We start from the raw sequence: 18,262 nt of genomic DNA, 5'->3' as shown, positions 1-18,262 counted from the left end.
ATGTGGGAGGCTGAGGCAAGAGAATAAATCACTTGAGCCCTGGAGTTTGAGGTTGCTATGAGCTATGATGCCACAGCACTCTACCAAGGGTGACAAACTGAGACTCTGTCTTAAAGAAAAAAAATGATAATAGCAAAAGTTGATACAAAAATTTCAATTTGAGATTATAATTAAGCTATATTTTATTTTTAAAATGTGATATAAAATGGCATAAGCCCAACTAACCTCCCAGAACAGATCTCATCAAACAGACTAATAAACTGTACAAACTGTAAAATAAAGCCACTTCAATACTGCCACTGAGAAGCACATCTCTTTTTTTTTTTTTCTTAAGACAGAGACTATGTTGCCTTTGGTAGAGTGCTGTGAAGTCACAGCTCACAGCAACCTCAAATTCTCTTGCCTCAGCCTCCCAAGAAGCTGGGACTATAGGCACCTGTTACAATACCCAGCTATTTTTTTTTTTTTTGTGGTTATCATAGTTGTTTAGCAGGCCCAGGCTGGGTTCAAACCCACCAGCCCCAGTGTATGTAGCTGGTGCCCTAGCCAGAGTTACAAGCACCAAGCCAAGAAGCACATCTCTTAACATATATAACTTTCATGCCACTGTTTTGCAAGTTCAGAAGTATTAACTCGGTTTGATGAATTAGTCAGTTGGCACTTATACACACATTTATTGCCTTTGCCATCTTTACATTTTTCAGAGTATTATGGAAACTTCTGGAGTACTTTATAAATTCTTCTTTTTTTTATATATATATATATATATATATCAATTCTTTATTTTGGTATTCAAATACCTTGCTGTTCTGGTATGAATATTTTTCTTTCCTTTTTTTTTTTTTTTTGAGACAGAGTCTCACTATGTCACCCTTGGTAGAGTGCCATAGCATCACAGCTCACAGCAACCTCAAACTCTTGGGCTTAAGCAATTCTCTTATCTCAGCTTCCCAAGTAGCTGGGACTACAGGCGCCCACTACAATGCACAGCTATTTTTTTGTTGCAGTTGTCATTGTTATTCAGCAGCGGGCCGGGTTCAAACCAGCCTGCCTCTGTGTACCCATTGAGCTACAGGCACCGCCCGTACCAAGAGTTCTTTTACTGCAGTAGCTATATCCTTGATTGTCTGCAGAAACCTCATTATCATTAATCTCATCTGGAATCTTACCCAGAATTTATGTGCTCATGACTTTCCATTAATGATTCTTTTAGAATCATATAATCATTAATGGATGATTCTAAATGAATCATATAATCAGTCATATACTCTTCTATATCATCAGCTGCCACACAAAGAAGGAACCCCATGAAATTAACTTCTATACTTTTTTCCTCTTAAATGTGCATAATGAAGGCCATGTCTGGTGGCTCATGCCTGTAATCCTACCACTCTGGGGGGCTGAGGTGAGTGGATTGCCTGAGCAATCAGGTGTTCGACACCAGCCTGAGCAAGAATGAAACCCCATCGCTACTAAAAATGAAAAACTGAAGCAAGAGATCACTTGAGCCCAAGAGTTGGAGGTTGTTGTGGGCTATGACACCATGGCACTCTACCAAGGGCAAGAAAGTAAGATTCTGTCTCAAAAAAAAAAAAAGAATAATTTTCAACTAATAATTTTCTCATCATTTGATGGGCAAGCATTCTTCCAGTGTTATTTGGGCATAGAATAGCAAACTAGTCATAAAAGTTGCAGTTTAGACTGTAATCCTAGCACTCTGGGAGGCTAAAACAGGTGGATTGCTTGAGCTCATGAGTTTGAGACTGGCCTAACAAGAGGGAAACCCTGTCTCCAAAGATACGGCACTCTACTGAAGGCGACAAAATCACTGTCTCTAAATAAATAAATAAAGTGGCAGTTTAAAGTGATTTCTATATTCCTTATTTAATGTCTTAGCTATCACCCTGGGTAGAGTGCTGTGGCATCACAGCTCACAGCAATCTCAAACTCTTGGGCTTAATCAATTCTCTTGCCTTAGTCTTCGAAATAGCTGGGACCACAACCAGCCTGCCACAACCCTCGGCTATTTTTTTGTTGTAGTTGTCACTGTTGTTTTAGCTGGCCTGGGCAGGTTTGAAACCGCCAGCCTCGGTGTATGTGGCTGGCTCCCTGCCCACTGAGCTATGGGTGTCACCCAAAGCAGTGACTTTTCTTTTTTTGTTTGTTTGTTTGTTTGTAGAGACAGAGTTTCACTTTATTGCCCTCGGTATAGTGCCATGGCGTCACACAGCTCACAGCAACCTCCAACTCCTGGGCTTAGGCGATTCTCCTACCTCAGCCTCCCGAGTAGCTGGGACTACAGGCACCCGCCACAATGCCCGGCTATTTTTTTGTTGCGGTTTGGCCGGGGCCAGGTTTGAACCCGCCACCCTCGGTATATGGTGCCGGCGCCCTACTCACTGAGCCACAGGCGCCGCCCAGCAGTGACTTTTCTATTTAGCTTTTTTTTTTTGAGACAGAGCCCCAAGCTGTTGCCCTGGGTAGAGTGCCGTGGCATCACAGCTCACAGCAACCTCCAACTCCTGGGCTTAAACAATTCTCCTGTCTCTGCCTCCCAAATAGCTGGGACTACAGGCGCCCACCACAACACCAGGCCATTTTTTGGTTGTAGCCGTCATTGTTGTTTGGCGGGCCCAGGCTGGATTCGAACCCACCAGCTCAGCTGTATGTGGCTGGCACCCTAGCCACTTGAGCCACAGGTGCGGAGTCTCTATCTAGCCTCTTTTAAGCTGAGTCTAAACTAATATATTTGAACTGGGCACTGTGGCTCACTCCTGTAATCCTAGCATTCTGGGAGGCGGAGGTGGGTGCATTACCAGAGCTCATAGGTTCGAGACCAGTCTGAGCCAGAGCAAGACCTTGTCTTAAAAAAATAAATAAATAAATAAATAGCTGGGCATTTTGTCAGGGTCTGTAGTCCCAGCTACTCTGGAGGATGAGGTAAGCAAATCATTTGAGCCCAAGAGTTGGAGGTTGCTGTGAGCTGTGATGCCATAGCACTCTACTAAGGGTGACAAAATGAGCCTCTGTCTCCAAAAATAAAAATAAATAAAAAAATAAACTACTATACTTACTACCAGTACTACCACAGTCTGGAGACAGAGTTAGACAATAATATTAAACGTATAGAAAATACCTTATTAACCAGCTATTTCTAAAACTATGTATTTTGTAGGTCGACTTAATTATCGTAGCTCCTCTGAAGACTTTTCAAGGAAAGTACTTGGAAAAGAAAATTAGTATTATGCATACACTAGTTCCATCTTTACTTAAATGCTTAGGAAGTCCAGGTGGTGGGGACTAGGGAAAAAAAATGTCTAATAAAAGTAAAACATTATTGAAAGGTTGGCTATTTTAAGACTTGACCACACTGACATAATTTGGGCAAACATTAGATTTTCTTAGAATTTTCCTCAATCATTTCTATCCATTTTGTTTTCAGAATTTCTACAAATCTACAGATTCCTAATCTGGATCACTTCAGTCTTGCCTCTCCCACTTGTTCTCTCTGACTCCATCTCTTCTTCCATGTTCCAAACTTTCTAGTTGCTTTTTTTTTTTTTTTTTTTGTAGAGACAGAGTCTCACTTTATCACCCTCGGTAGAGTGCCGTGGCGTCACACAGCTCACAGCAACCTCCAACTCCTAGGCTTAGGCGATTCTCTTGCCTCAGCCTCCCAAGTAGCTGGGATTACAGGCGCCCGCCACAACGCCCGGCTATTTTTTTGTTGCAGTTTGGCCGGGGCCGGGTTTGAACCCACCACCCTAGGCATGTGGGGCCGGCGCCCTACCCGCTGAGCCACAGGCGCCGCCCTCTAGTTGCTTTCTTATTGGCACCAAGTAGTTTAATAGGAAGTAATTGTGTGAATTAACAAATAAGTCAAAATGTAAACTGGTAGAAAACAAGTATGTCTAGATTGTAAAGGTAAAAAGAGGCATTAGCTTAGTTTACAAGTTGCTAATGAGTCAGGCTGATGAACAGGCATAATCTAATTGTACATCAGAGAATGCTAAAAAATGATGCCAACAATTACTGGAATGCTGTACTCATGATCTAGTTTTACAGCTATTCAGGTGGTATAGTACACCATGTTTTTATATTAATTATTTATTTTGAGACAAGGTCTTTTACTCTGTCATCTAGGCTAGAGTACAGTGGCCTGATCATAGCTCACATATCTCACTGCAGCCTGGAACCCCTAGGCTTAAGTGATCCTCTTGCCTCAGTCTCCCACATAGCTAGGACTACAATTGTGCACTACCATGGCTGAATAATTTTCTACATTTTTCTTTAGAGATGGGGTCTCATTATGTTGCTAAGGCTGGTCTCAAATTCCTGGCTTCAAAGGATCATCTCATTTCAGCCTCCCAAAGTGCTAAAATTACAGGCATGAGCCACCACACCTGGCCAATCTCTTTTTTTTTTTTTGAGACAAAGTCTCAACTCAGTCGCCCTGGGGTTGAGTGCCCTGGCATCATAGCTCACAACAACCTCAAATTCTTGGGCTGAAGAGATTCTCCCGCCTCAGCCTCCTGAATAGCTGGGACTACAGGTGCCCACCACAATGCCCAGCTATTTTTGGAGACGGGGTCTGGCTGTTGCTCAGGCTGGTCTCTAACTCATGAGCCATCCACCCGCCTCCACTTCCCAAAGTGCTAGGATTACAGGTGTGAGCCACCACACCCAGCCTGGCCAACCTCTTAAAAACATTTTTCTATTTCTGTAGTCCCAGCTTCGTTGGGGCCCAAAGTATGTATGTAGTCTGCCTGTGAAGTATTCAGCACTAGTATTATTTTCTTGGTTTAATAACTTTTCTCATTTCGGCTAATTTATTTTTTATCACTTTATTATTAAACTATTATTTTTGACTGCCAAAACTGGTCAAAATGGTATAAAGAGAATAAGAGTTTGGACTCTAAAGTGCAACTCCTTGGTTCACATCAGACTCTACTGCTAACTAGCTATACTACCTCAATAAAGTTACTGAACCTGGATTTCAGTTGCATTATCTATAAAATGGGCACCATAATGAGTATCCAAATAAGAGTTTTATAAAGATTCAGTGAGTTAACAAACATAAATCCTTAAAGCAATTCCTGGTACAAAGTAAAGGTTACATACAAGTATTAGCTATCATTTTCCTAGTGTATTCTATTTCAAACTACTCACTTGTGACTATTTCTGTGAGAACCAAATTACTGTCTTCTCCTACCAAAATCCCATTCTCCCTCAACTCTCCCTTGCATTTCAATGCTCAGGAATTTGAATAAAAATGTAAGCACACTCAGAGAATTATTAGAAAGAAATTTGTGGGCGGCACCTGTGGCTCAGTCGGTAAGGTGCCGGCCCCATATACCGAGGGTGGTGGGTTCAAACCCAGCCCCGGCTGAACTGCAACAAAAAAAAAAAAATAGCCGGGCGTTGTGGCGGGTGCCTGTAGTCCCAGCTACTTGGGAGGCTGAGGCAAGAGAATCGCTTAAGCCCAGGAGTTGGAGGTTGCTGTGAGCTGTGTGAGGCCACGGCACTCTACCGAGGGCCATAAAGTGAGACTCTGTCTCTACAAAAAAAAGAAAGAAATTTGTAACAGTGGAAATTCAGCTTGATTGCTAGTCAACAAACCAGTATACCAAACAGGTCGACATTTAAGTTCATGAACTCATCCTAGAAAAAGTGCTACATACCTCATTGCTGAATATCACTATGGCCACCTTCTAAGTACTCCCTGGGAAAGCTATATACCAATACCAGTGCCACACTTCAAAGGACTTTTTCTAGAATGAGTTCAGAAACTTAATCGTCACACCTCATACAAGGATACCTCTAATGGCCATGCCAGAAAAAGAGTGTCAAAATTTCTTTGAAGAATAAGTAGACCTGGCCTCAGTGCATAGCTTCCAAAGGGAGTACTTCTTCGAAAGTAATGGTAGTGACAGTCATCAATGAAATACACAAAACTTGTGTTAAGATGAGTTCTGCGCTCGGTGGCTACGGCACCAGCCACATACACGGGAGCTGGCGGGTTCAAACCCACCCTGGGCCTGCCAAACAGCAATGACAACTACAACCAAAAATTAGCTGGGAATTGTGGCAGGCACCTATAGTCCCAGCTACTTGGGAGGCTGAGATAAAGGAGAATCACTTAAGCCCAAGAGTTGGAGGTTGCTGTGAGCTGTGATGCCACAGCACTCTACCCAGGGCAACACAGTGAGACTGTCTTTAAAAAAAAAAAAAAAAGAGAGAGCGGCGCCTGTGGCTCAGTGAGTAGGGCACCAGCCCCATATGCCGAGGGTGGCGGGTTCAAACCCAGCCCCAGCCAAACTGCAACAAAAAAATAGCCGGGCGCTGTGGTGGGCACCTGTAGTCCCAGCTACTCGGGAGGCTGAGGCAAGAGAATCACTTAAGCCCAGGAGCTGGAGGTTGCTGTGAGCTGTGTGATGCCACGGCACTCTACCGAGGGCCATAAAGTGAGACTCTGTCTCTATACCAAAAAAAAAAAAAAAAGAAAGAAAGAAATGGCGGTGCCTGTGGCTCAAGAGGCTAAGGTGCCAGCCATATACACCTGAGCTGGTGGGTTCGAATCCAGCCCGGGCCCACCAAACAACAATGACAGCTACAACCAAAAAATAGCCAGGCCTTGTGGCGAGTGCCTATAGTCCCAGCTACTTGGGAGGCGGAGGCAGGAGAATCGCTTGAGCCCAGGAGTTAGAAGTTGCTGTGAGCTGTGATGCCACAGCACTCCAAAAGTTTGACACTCTGTCTCAAAAAAAAGACGAGTTCATAAACTTAATTGTCCAATGTGGTACGCACCAATCATTCAGAGGGTGACTGGGATTTTCAATTCATAAAGCTACCATCTCTAACTTGGGACCCTTTTCTCCACTCACGTTCATTATTCTACCTAGCACTGAATTATATAGAGGGGCAAAAATGCTTTCCACAAGCAAATAAAAGAAATCAGAAATTACTTACCTTAAATAGTAGTGGTGACAGCTTTTTACTTCCCTCATTTTACAACTATAATCCAATACAAAGAGTGGAATATCTTCACTTACTAGGAAGCAACGATAATCAAGCAGAGATGTGCTTTCAATATTTTTGAGTCTGTGTAAAACTCTTCTCTTTACCTCCCCTGAGTCAAGAAACTGAGGACTTAATAAAGAATCCAAACTGATTTATTTAATCTAAATTATCATGCTCTTACTGTCTTTCCATAGAATCCTAGAGATTAAGGGAAACCTAAGAACACACTTTAACCAGAAATCACATTTTGTCTATTGCGGAAGAGCCTGACATTGACTTCCACAATCGACATAGCATACTCACTGTATGCTTAAACAAAAAACAAAAACCTCCAGTTGTAAATTATGTTTCTAACCACGCTACCAAAGACAAAGATAACCCTTGATCACTAAAGCTTGAGCTCATATTCAGAAAGTATGGTAAATATGAATTCTCTTTTCTGCTACAGAAAAACTTCCTGGATAGCTAGGATTATAGGTGCATGTCACCTTGCCCAGCTATAATGGATTTCTTAGAAAAGAAAGCAAACTTATAAGAAAGAGAGAGTAAGGGAAAAGAAGAGCCAATATTAGAAACTGCACATGCATGGTTGAATTAGATGCATTAACAGACCCATTCATCCTCTTCTCAACTTCTCAATAAATATGGAAGAGATGTGAATTTTCAAAAGATGGCTTTTTGGGGTCAGCACCTGTGGCTCAGTGGGTAGGGCGCCGGCCCCACATACCAATGGTGGTGGATTCGAACCCAGCCACAGCCAAACTGCAACAAAAAATAGCCAGGCATTGTGGCGGGCACCTGTAGTCCCAGCTACTTGGGAGGCTTAGGCAAGAGAATCAGAGGTTGCTATGAGCTGTGATGCCACAGCACTCTACTGAGGGTGAAAAAGTGAGATTCTGTCTCTAAAAAAAAAAAAAAAAAAAAATGGCTTCTTTTTCAGCACACCCATTCCCATCTGAGGTTACCACAGTGGGAGCAGCATCCAGAATCTATGTACATATCCAAAGAGACTGAAGTTTGACTACATAGACAAAGGAGGAACTCCGTGCATCGTAAATATCGGCACCTGTGGCTCCAGCGGCTAAGGCGCCAGCCACATACACCTGAGATGGCGGGTTCGAATCCAGCCTGGGCCCGCCAAACAACAATGACGGCTGCAACCAAAAAACAACCAGGCATTGTGGCAAGTGCCTACAGTCCCAGCTACTTGGGAGGCGGAGGCAGGAGAATCACTTGAGCCCAAGAGTTGGAGGTTGCTGTGAGCTGTGATGCCATAGCACTCTACCCAGGGTTGACAGCTTGAGACTCTGTCTCAAAATAAATAAATAAATAAATAAAAGCCATAAAGCTAAGCAAATTGGTCTGGAGATCTCAAAGCAAGTCCAGTTCTACTACAGCTTGTCTTTTTGGAAATACATCACTGCTTCAAACTTCATTAAATATTTGTTGCAAATAACCTACATCCAACTATCCATACTTGTGTGCAACATCTGTCAAGTGTGACAACTAAAATCACAATCTTAGAGAAGGTTCTAGGGAGAGATCACTCAGTTATGATACTGAGTGATACTACAATCCACAAGTGCAATCATTATTACCCAAGAGAATAACTATGTGCGGCTGTGGATGCCTTTCTCACATGGAAATCACAGATCTCTGAAAATTGTACAATGTAGGTCAAAGAGCCAAAGGGCCAGAGAGCAGAGGTCTGAGCATCATACTACTCCCACACCCCCACAAATCAAGACTCAAATTCTACTAATTAGAACTTAAGTTCTGATTTTTAAAAATTCAAGAATAGAAACAATCATAAGCTATGCTTTAACAAATGGATGAGTTGTAGCTCAGAAAAGCAAGTTTTAAAATATGTAGGAAGCTTATTGCTTTTGAATTCAAAATCAGGGCTCAGGAAGGATAGAATTCCCTGGGTTTTTTTCCTTTTATCTGTTGGTTTACTTTGAGAAGAAGACTCTGTCTTCCCATGCAGTGGTGGCCGGGTGCGGTGGCTCACACCTGTAATCCTAGCACTCTGGGAGGGCCGAAGAGAGTGGATTGCTTGAGCTCAGTAGCTGGAGACCAGCCTGAGCAAGAGCAATACCTGTTTTTACCAAAAATAGCCAGTGCTATGGTGAGTTGCCTGTAGTCCCAGCTACTTGGGAGGCTGAAACAAGAGGATCACTTGATCCCAACCAAGAGTATGAGGTTGCTGTGATCCGTGATGCCACGGCACTCTACTCAAGGCAAGAGAATGAGACTGTCTCAAAATTAGTTAATTAAATAATTTTTTAAAAATAGAGTACAATAGCATCATCAAGGCTCACAGCAACCTCAAACTCCTGGGCTCAAGTGATCCTCCTGCCTCAGCCTCTTCAGCAGCTGGGACTACAGGCGTCCACTACTGTGCCCAGATAATTTTTTTTATTTTTAGTAGAGAGAGGGTCTTGCTCTCATTCAGGTTGGTCTTAAACTCCTGAGCTCAAGCAATCTCCCAGTTTGGCCTCCCAGAGTGTTAGGATTACAGTTGTGAGCCACTGCATCTAGCCAGAATTCCCTTTCAAAAATAAAAATAAAAGGGGCGGCGCCTGTGGCTCAGCGGGTAGGGCGCCGGTCCCATATGCCAGAGGTGGCGGGTTCAAACCCAGCCCCCGGCCAAAAAAAAAAAATAAAAAATAAAAAATAAAAATAAAAGTATTGTAGCCAGGAATTGTGGTGTGTGTTTTGGGAGAGTGAGGCAAGAGGACTGCTTGAGCCCAAGAGTTTGAGGTTGCTGTGAGCTATGACACCATGGCATTCTACCAAGGGCGACAAAGTAAGACTCTGTCTCAAAAAAAATAAATAAATAAAAATAAAAGTATTTGGTGCCAGGCATCATAGCTCACATCTATAATCCTAGCCATGTGGTAGGCTAAGGTGAAGGGATCACCTGAGTATAGGAATTAAAGGCTGCGGTGAGCAATAATCACACTACTGTACTCCAGCGAAGAAGAAGGAGGAGGAGGAGGAGGGGAAGAAGAAGAACAAAAAAAAGCAGTTTGGGGGGTGGTGCCTGTGGCTCAAGGAGTAAGGCACCAGCCCCATATGCCAGAGGTGGCAGGTTCAAACCCAGCCCTGGCCAAAAAAAAAACAAACAGCAATTTTGGGAAAAGGTGCCTCCAAGCCACCTTGAGACTCTCAAAAGTACAATGAGTAATCTGTTCTAATAATCATTGGACTACAGTATACAGTCATTCTAGCTATTGATATCCAGCCTCTGCTGTAAAAGGCTGCTATCTTTGCTATACTGTTGTTATCACCTCTATTTACAAAATTTTGCCTATGTTACAAAGGAGACAAAAAGTAAGAATAAAAAAACTGAGGTGGTTAGCTTAAAAGTATGTAACAAGGTGGCACCCGTAGCTCAGTGGGTAGGGCGCTGGCCACATACACTGAGGCTGGCAGGTTCAAACCCGGCCCAGGCCTGCTAAAAACAAAAATAAAAACTGCAACAACAACAAAAGAGTATACAACAAAACATTGGTATGGGAGGTTTAATAACATTCCCTTATATTTATAGAGGACTTCAGATCTTACAGAATGTTTTCATAGCAATTCTTTACTCTGACACTCAGAATTCAAGAGAGAGAGAGAACCGTAAGCTCCACTTTAACAGATGAGTTACAGAGGTATTAGGTGATCTGCCCATGGTCAAAGGGCAGCTGAGTAATGGAGGCCAGGCAGGATTCCAGCAAGTGTTTTATCCCCTCAATCACCCAGCTGTGGAGTTGTGGACCAGAACGCCATGCAGGCATAGACGAGGGAGGGCAGGAAGCAGAACTCAGCTCATCACTTCTAGTTTCTAATACCATCCTTTTTTTTTTTTATTTTTTTGGTTGCAGTTCAGCCGGGGCCGGGTTTGAACCCGCCACCCTTGGTATATGGGGCCGGCGCCTTACCGACTGAGCCACAGGCGTCGCCCAATACCATCCTTTTTTCTCTTTTATCTTGTCACCCTTAGTTCCATGAGAACTGGCCAGAGCCAGATGGATTTCAGGTAATTGAAACATGTTTAAGGAAAGAAGACATTCTTTAAGTCCCCACACCTTGATTCTCAGTCTGTACTTTTTCCTTTTTCTGGCCCAATGAGATTGTGTATGTACTGGATTGTAGTTGTAGGATAAGGAAAAAAGTCAAAGTTTACAAAAGCTTTAAAATAAGCTCTATTGAAATGATCATCAAAAATACCACTCTTTACTTTGACAAACATAAAACTTACAACTTTACAGTGAGAGGCCACCAAAAGTACTTGAGTCAATATACAGACCTAAATGAAATTACTCAGCACATTCATTTCAACTGTTTACCTCATAGGAACAAAATTTAAATTATAATTACTTAAATATAGTAATTAAATCTGAAATATTAAGATAGTGGTAATACCAGCCTAATCCATAATAGCTAAAATTTTAAAACATTTTTCTCTTTAAAAATTGTAATTTGTAGTAGAAATTCCTTATTTATTACTGTTTCCCAAGGTAATACTGAAACTTTGATGCTGTCTTTAACTTCAGAACAATTTAAATTTAAATGAACATGCAAATCAATAATCAAATGCCATGACAAGGAAATAAGAAAAGTCTTCGGAATTAAAATCATATCCATAATCCTACTCCATCTTTCCTATAATATTCAAAGAAAAGATTTTGATTGGTCACTTGTAAAAAAAATATAGAGACAAAATATTAAAAAGTGATATAAAAAATCATGAATTTCAAGATTTAAAAACTTACTAAAATTTCTCTTCTGTAAAATGAGGATAATATAGCACTTTTCTCACAACACTGTTTTGTGGACTACATGTCAAGTGTCCAAAGATTACATGTCAAGAACTCAGTCTGTGTAGGACACACAGGAAGTAATCAATACATGTTAGCTAATATTACTTGCTAGTACCATCACACCAGTATAAAATATTGAAATATGTCTAAACCAGTCTGTTTGAGACTTCCAAAAAATTCCTATGTTGAAACTTAATCCCCAAAGCAACAGTAGTAAGAGATGGGACCTTTATGAGGTGATTAGGTCATGAGGGCAGAGCTCTCAAGAATGCAATCAGGACTGAGTGGTGTAGCACAGTGGTTATGGCACCAGCCACATACACCGAGGCTGGCAGGTTCAAACCCGGCCCAGGCCAGTTAAACAACAGTGACAACTGCAACAAAAAATAGCTGGGCGTTGTGGCGGGCACCTGTAGTCCCAACTACTTGGGAGGATGAGGGAAGAAAATCGCTTAAACCCAAGAGTTTGAAGTTGCTGTGAGCTGTGACACCACAGCTCTCTTCTGAGGGTGAACAGGGAGACTCTGTCTCAAAAAAAAAAGAGCAGGGCCTGTAGCTCAGTGGGTAGGGCACCAGCCATGTACACTGAGGCTGGTAGGTTTGAACCAGGCCTGGGCCAGCTAAAAAAAAACAATGACAGCTGCAACAACAACAAAAATAGCTAGGCGTTGGGCATTGTGGCGGGTGCCTGTAGTCCCAGCTACTTGGGAGGCTGAGGCAAGAGATTGCTTAAGCCCAGGAGTTTGAGGTTACTATGACACCACAGTACTCAACCAAGGGCAACATGGTGAGACTCTGCCTCCAAAAAAAAAAAAATAAAAGAATGCGATCAGTACCATTATAAAAGAAGCCAGAATTATTATTTTTTTTAAATTTTTTTATTAAATCATAACTGTATACAATGATATGATTATGGGGCATCATACACTCACTTCATAAACCATTTGACACATTTTTATCACAGTGGTTAACATAGCCTTTCCGGCATTATCTCAGTTACTGTGCCAAAGAAGCCAGAATTATTAAGAATTTTGAAAATTATTCTTGTTTATTTTTACTACTTTTTTTTTTTTTTTTGCAGTTTTTGGGCAGGGCTGGGTTTGAACCCACCCCCTCTGGCATATGGGGCCAGCACCCTACTCCTTTGAGCTGCAGGCACCACCTTACTTTTACTACTTTAAACCTGGGTCAGCCAGCCAGAAGTCAAGACATCTAAATAAACACAGGGCATGGTAAAACCATGGATAGGACAATGTGGATCAGACTATGGAACTAGGTAGAAATTAAAGACTAAAATCTTTTTTTTTTTGAAACAGAGCCTCAAGCTGTCACCCTGGGTAGAGTGCCATGGCATCACATCTCACAGCAACCTCCAATTCCTGGGCTCAAGTGATTCTCCTGCCTCCGCCTCCCAAGTAGCTGGGACTACAGGCACCCGCCACAATGCCCAGCTATTTTATTTTTTGGCTGCAGCCATCATTGTTGTTTGGTGGGCCCAGGCCGGATTTGAACCCACCAGCTCAGGTGTATGGGGCTGGCGCCTTAGCCGCTTGAGCCACAGGCGCCGAGCCAAGACTAAAGTCTTTAGTAGTTTCAGAGTCTGAAGTATTATCCAAAACCAGGTCTATCATCTCAATAACTAGAAAGATGATTATCTAAAGCCACAGTGTCTACAACATCTATTCAAAGGTTTTTGTTGCCTTTTGGGATGTACCTGCTCAACATCTATTCCCATTCCTCTCCCTACCACACCACATGTATAGATGTCAAGGTGTTTACCTGTGCATACTGAATATCAGAGGCTCACTTGCTCAGAAAGACAAGATAATCTAGAGGCTCCAATTATCCCACACTTTTGTCTGTCACTGTTAAATCCCTACAAAGGGATGATAACCTTGATTACAGACACCTGACATCACCATGGAGCATGTCATACCATGACTTAAAGCAATAACTAGAAAAACTGACTAAAATCCTATAAACTCTGTGATAACCCAAACAATTAAGATATTCACATATAACCTTCTAAACATCTTATTTCTTGAGCAAAAATAAAAACTATTGGGTGGTGCCTGTGGCTCAGTGAGTAGGGCACCGGCCCCATATACTGAGGGTGGCGGGTTCGAACCCGACCCCCGCCAAACTGCAACAACAAAAAAAATAGCCGGGAGCGGACATGAGGTGGGCGGGGTAAAGAAAAAAAAAAATAGCCTGACATGTGGCAGGCGCCAGTGATCCCAGATGCTCTGGAGGCTGAGGCAAGAGAAAAGCCTAGGCCCAAGAGCTGGAGGTTGCTGTGAGCTGTGATGCCACAGCACTCTACTGAGGGCGACAAAGTTAAGACTCCGTCTAAAAAAAAAAAAAAAAAAACTATTAACATGGTGGCATACAGCCTTTTCTGTGAATATTTAGATATGTATTAGCTGGGCCTATAGGAATACACCACCATCATCAGATAATTTTTTTTTCTTTTCTATTGATATTAGATCTTCCCCAAAGTGCTGAGATTACAAGTATGAGTTACTATACCCAGCCTGTTTTTAGTTTTTTAATTTTTATTTTTTTAATATAGGATCATGATCTGTTTCCTGCGCTAAAGTGAATGATCATAGCTCACTGCAATCTCAAATTTCTAGGCTCCAGCAATCCTCCTGCCTCAACCGCTCTAGGAGCTGGGACTATAGGCATGGACGACCAGGCTGTGTTTACTTTTCTTTTTTTTTTTGTAGAGACAGAGTCTCACTTTATGGCCCTTGGCAAAGTGCCGTGGCATCACAGCTCACAGCAACCTCCAACTCCTGGGCTTAAGCGATTCTTTTGCCTCAGCCTCCCAAGTAGCTGGGACTACAGGCGCCCACCACAACACCCAGCTATTTTTTGGTTGCAGGTTGCAGTTCAGCCGGGGCCGGGTTTGAACCCGCCACCCTCGGTATATGGGGCTGGCGCCTTACCGATTGAGCCACAGGCGCCAACCGTGTTTACTTTTTAAAAAGCAAAATATGGGCTCGGCACCCATAGCACAGTGGTTACGGTGCTAGCCACATACACTGAGGCTGGCAGGTTCGAATCCAGCCCAGGCCAGTTAAACAATAATGACAACTACAACAAAAAAAGCCATGTGTTTTGGTGGGTGCTTGTAGTCCCAGCTACCTGGAAGGCTGAGGCAAGAGAATTGCTTAAGCCCACCACACCACTCTACCGAGACATAGTGAGACTATAACTCAAAAAAAACCCAGCAAAATATGATATGTCATATTGTACACTCTTTTGTAATTTGTTTTGTTTGTATTTGTAATGGGAATGTCATCCATTGCCATTAACTACAAATAGACAAAAAATATTAATGGACATCTGTAATTCTAATATAAAGATTTTTCTGGCTCTGCACCTGTAGCTCAGCAGCTAGGATGCTAGCCACATACACTGGAGCTGGCAGGTTCAAATCCAGCCCAAGCCTGCCAAACAACAATGACAACTACGACAAAAAAATAACCAGGCATTGTAGCAGGCACCTATAGTCCCAGCTACTTGGGAGGCTCAGGCAAGAGAATTACTTAAGCCTAAGAGTTTGAGGCTGCTAGAGTTTGAGGCTGCTGTGAAACATGACTCCATGGCACACTACCCAGGGCAACATAGTGAGACTTTGTCTCAAAAAAATAAATAAATAAAAGATTTTTCTCAACCCTCTGCTATTACACTACATTCAAATTATCTTTCGGTATAATAAACAAACCTGCAATGAACATCTTTGTGACTAAATATCATTGAAAGTATATCTAATCTTTTTTTCTTAAATGAATTCGCTGAACACAATTTACCTTAAAGGTGGTAAATAAAACAGGGAAAAGGCTAAGGGCTGAGGCAGGAGGATCAGTTGAGCCCAGGAATTCAATCAAGGCTTCCCTAAGCAACATAACAAGACATGATTTCTTTTTTTTTTAGAGACGGGATCTCACTCTTGCTCAGGCTGGTCTTGAACTCCTGAGCTCAGGCAATCTACCAGCTCTAGAGTCTCAGAGTGCTAAGATTACAAGTGTGAGCCACAATGCCCGGCCAAGACATCATTTCTTTTTTCTTTTTCTTTTTGAGACAGTCTCACTTTGTCACCATGGGCAGAGTGCCGAGTAGCATCATAGCTCACAACAACCTCAAACTCCTGGCTCAAGTGATCCTTTTGCCTTAGCTGCCGGAGTAGCTGGGACCATAGGCATGTGCCGCTATGCCTGGTTAGTTTTTCTATTTTTAGTAGAGATGGGGTCTTGCTCTTGCTCAGGCTGGTCTTGAACTGAGCTCAAGTTATCTACCCACTTTAGCCTCCCAGAGTGCTCAGATTACAGGCGTGAGCCACTATACCTGGACTAAGACATCATTTCTTAAAAATAAAAACATTGGGCTGGGTGCCTGTAGCTCAAAGGGGTAGGGTGCTGGCCCCAAATACCAGAGGTGGCGGGTTCAAACCCAGCCCTGGCCAAAAACTGCAAAATAAATAAATAAATAAACAATAATTTAAAAAAAAAAAAAAGAAAAGAAAAGAAAGGCTTTAAAAAAAAAAAACAAAACATCAGGCCAGGCACCTGTGGCTCAAGTGGCTAAGGTGCCAGCCACATACACCAGAGCCAGCGGGTTCAAATCCACCCTGGGTCGGCCAAGCAACAATGACAACTACAACCAAAAAAAACAGCCAGGTGTTGTGGCGGGCTCCTGTAGTCCCAGCTACTTATTAGGAGGCAGAGGCAGGAGAATCGCTTGAGCCCAGAAGTTAGAGGTTGCTATGAACTGTGATACCATGGCACTCTACTCAGGGCCACAGCTTGAGGCTCTGTCTCAAAAATAAATTAAATAAATAAATAAATAAATTGGGGGAAGGCTCGACACCCATTGCACAGTGGTTATGGCGCCTGCCACATTCACCGATAGTGGCGGGTTCCAACCTGGCCCAGGCCAGCTATATGACAATGACAACTGCAACAAATAAATAGCCTGGCATTGTAGTGAGTGCCTATAGTCCTAGCTACTTGGAAGGTTGAGGCAAGAGAATCGCTTAAGCCCAAGAGTTTGAGGTTGCTGTGAGCTGTGACACCACAGCACTCTACCAAGGACAACATAGTAAGACTCTGTCTCAAAAAAAAAAAAAAAAAAAAATTGGGAGTACAGGACAAATTACTGAAAATATTATATTGACACAACCAACTAGTTATTTAGAAAAAAATACTATTTTCCTTCACATCAGAAAGGTAATGTGCTGATGTCGGAGGCAGGCACACTTCACACACGCATGTGAAAACCCAATCATTATACTTATAAACTGCAAAAGAATCTGGAAACAAATTTTTATTCAATCTGTGCCTCATTCCTTATATAACAATAAATGCCAGATCAACACACTAAAAAATAGTTTTAGTAAAAAATATGATTAAATTTTTTATCTTGGCATGAAGAGAGCATTTCTAAACACACACCAAAAAATTTAGAAGCAACAGGGGAAATGACAAACATATTTGGCTGCAGAGAGAAAAAATCCTTCTGGATAATTTTTTTTTTTTTAAGCGTAAGATCAGGGTGGGCAAGGTGACTCATGCCAGGAAGCACTTTTGGAGGCAGAAGCAGTAGGATCACCTGTGGCCAGGAGTTTGAAACCAGCCGGGGCAACATAGCAAGAACCCGTCTCTACAAAAAACATAAAAGTCAGCCGAGCATAGTGGCATATACCTGTAGTCCCAACTACTCAGGAAGTTAAGGCAGAATGATTGCTTGAGACCAGAAGTTCAAGGCTACAATGAACCTCATATGATTGCACCACTGCACCCCAGTCTAGGAAAAACATTAAGACTCTGTCTCTAAAAAAATAAAATCAGGGTGGCGTCTGCGGCTCAGTGAGTAGGGCGCCAGCCCCATATATGGAGGGTGGCGGGTTCAAACCTGGCCCCGGCCACACTGCAACAAAAAATAGCCAGGCAGTTGTGGCGGGCACCTGTAGTCCCAGCTATTTGGGAGGCTGAGGCAAGAGAATCACCTAAGCCCAAGAGCTGGAGGTTTCTGTGAGCTGTGATGTCATGGCACTCTATGGAGGGTGACCAAGTGAAACTCTGTCTCAAAAAAATAAAATAAAATAAATAAAAATAAATCATAAGCTCAAGGTGGCGCCTGTGTCTCAGTGAGTAGGGCGCCGGCCCCATATACCAAGGGTGGCAGGTTCGAACCCAGCCACAGCCAAACTGCAATAACAAAAAAAAAAACAGCCAGGCATTGTGGCAGGTGCCTGTAGTTCCAGCTACTTGGGAGGCTGAGGCAAGAGAATTGCCTAAGCCCAAGAGCTAGAGGTTGCTGTGAGCTGTGATGCCACAGCATTCTACCAAGGGCAACAAAGTTAGACTCTGTCTCTAAAAAATAAATAAATAATAAGCTCAAAAGACAAATATAAAACCAGG

General features: G+C 42.6%; 1 protein-coding gene and 1 pseudogene across 2 annotated transcripts in view; both read right to left on the bottom strand.

Annotated features, from left to right (window-relative positions):
- The window catches only part of SLC25A16 (solute carrier family 25 member 16), a 69,688-nt gene that overhangs the window by 22,054 nt on the left and 29,372 nt on the right, over positions 1 to 18,262 (bottom strand). The gene's annotated exons all lie outside the window — the stretch shown is intronic.
- On the bottom strand, positions 17,059 to 17,151 carry LOC128582953 (uncharacterized; annotated as a pseudogene).

Source organism: Nycticebus coucang, chromosome 3 (assembly GCF_027406575.1).
Source record: "Nycticebus coucang isolate mNycCou1 chromosome 3, mNycCou1.pri, whole genome shotgun sequence".
NCBI lineage: Eukaryota > Metazoa > Chordata > Mammalia > Primates > Lorisidae > Nycticebus > Nycticebus coucang.
This window is presented reverse-complemented; position numbering and strand designations above follow the sequence as displayed.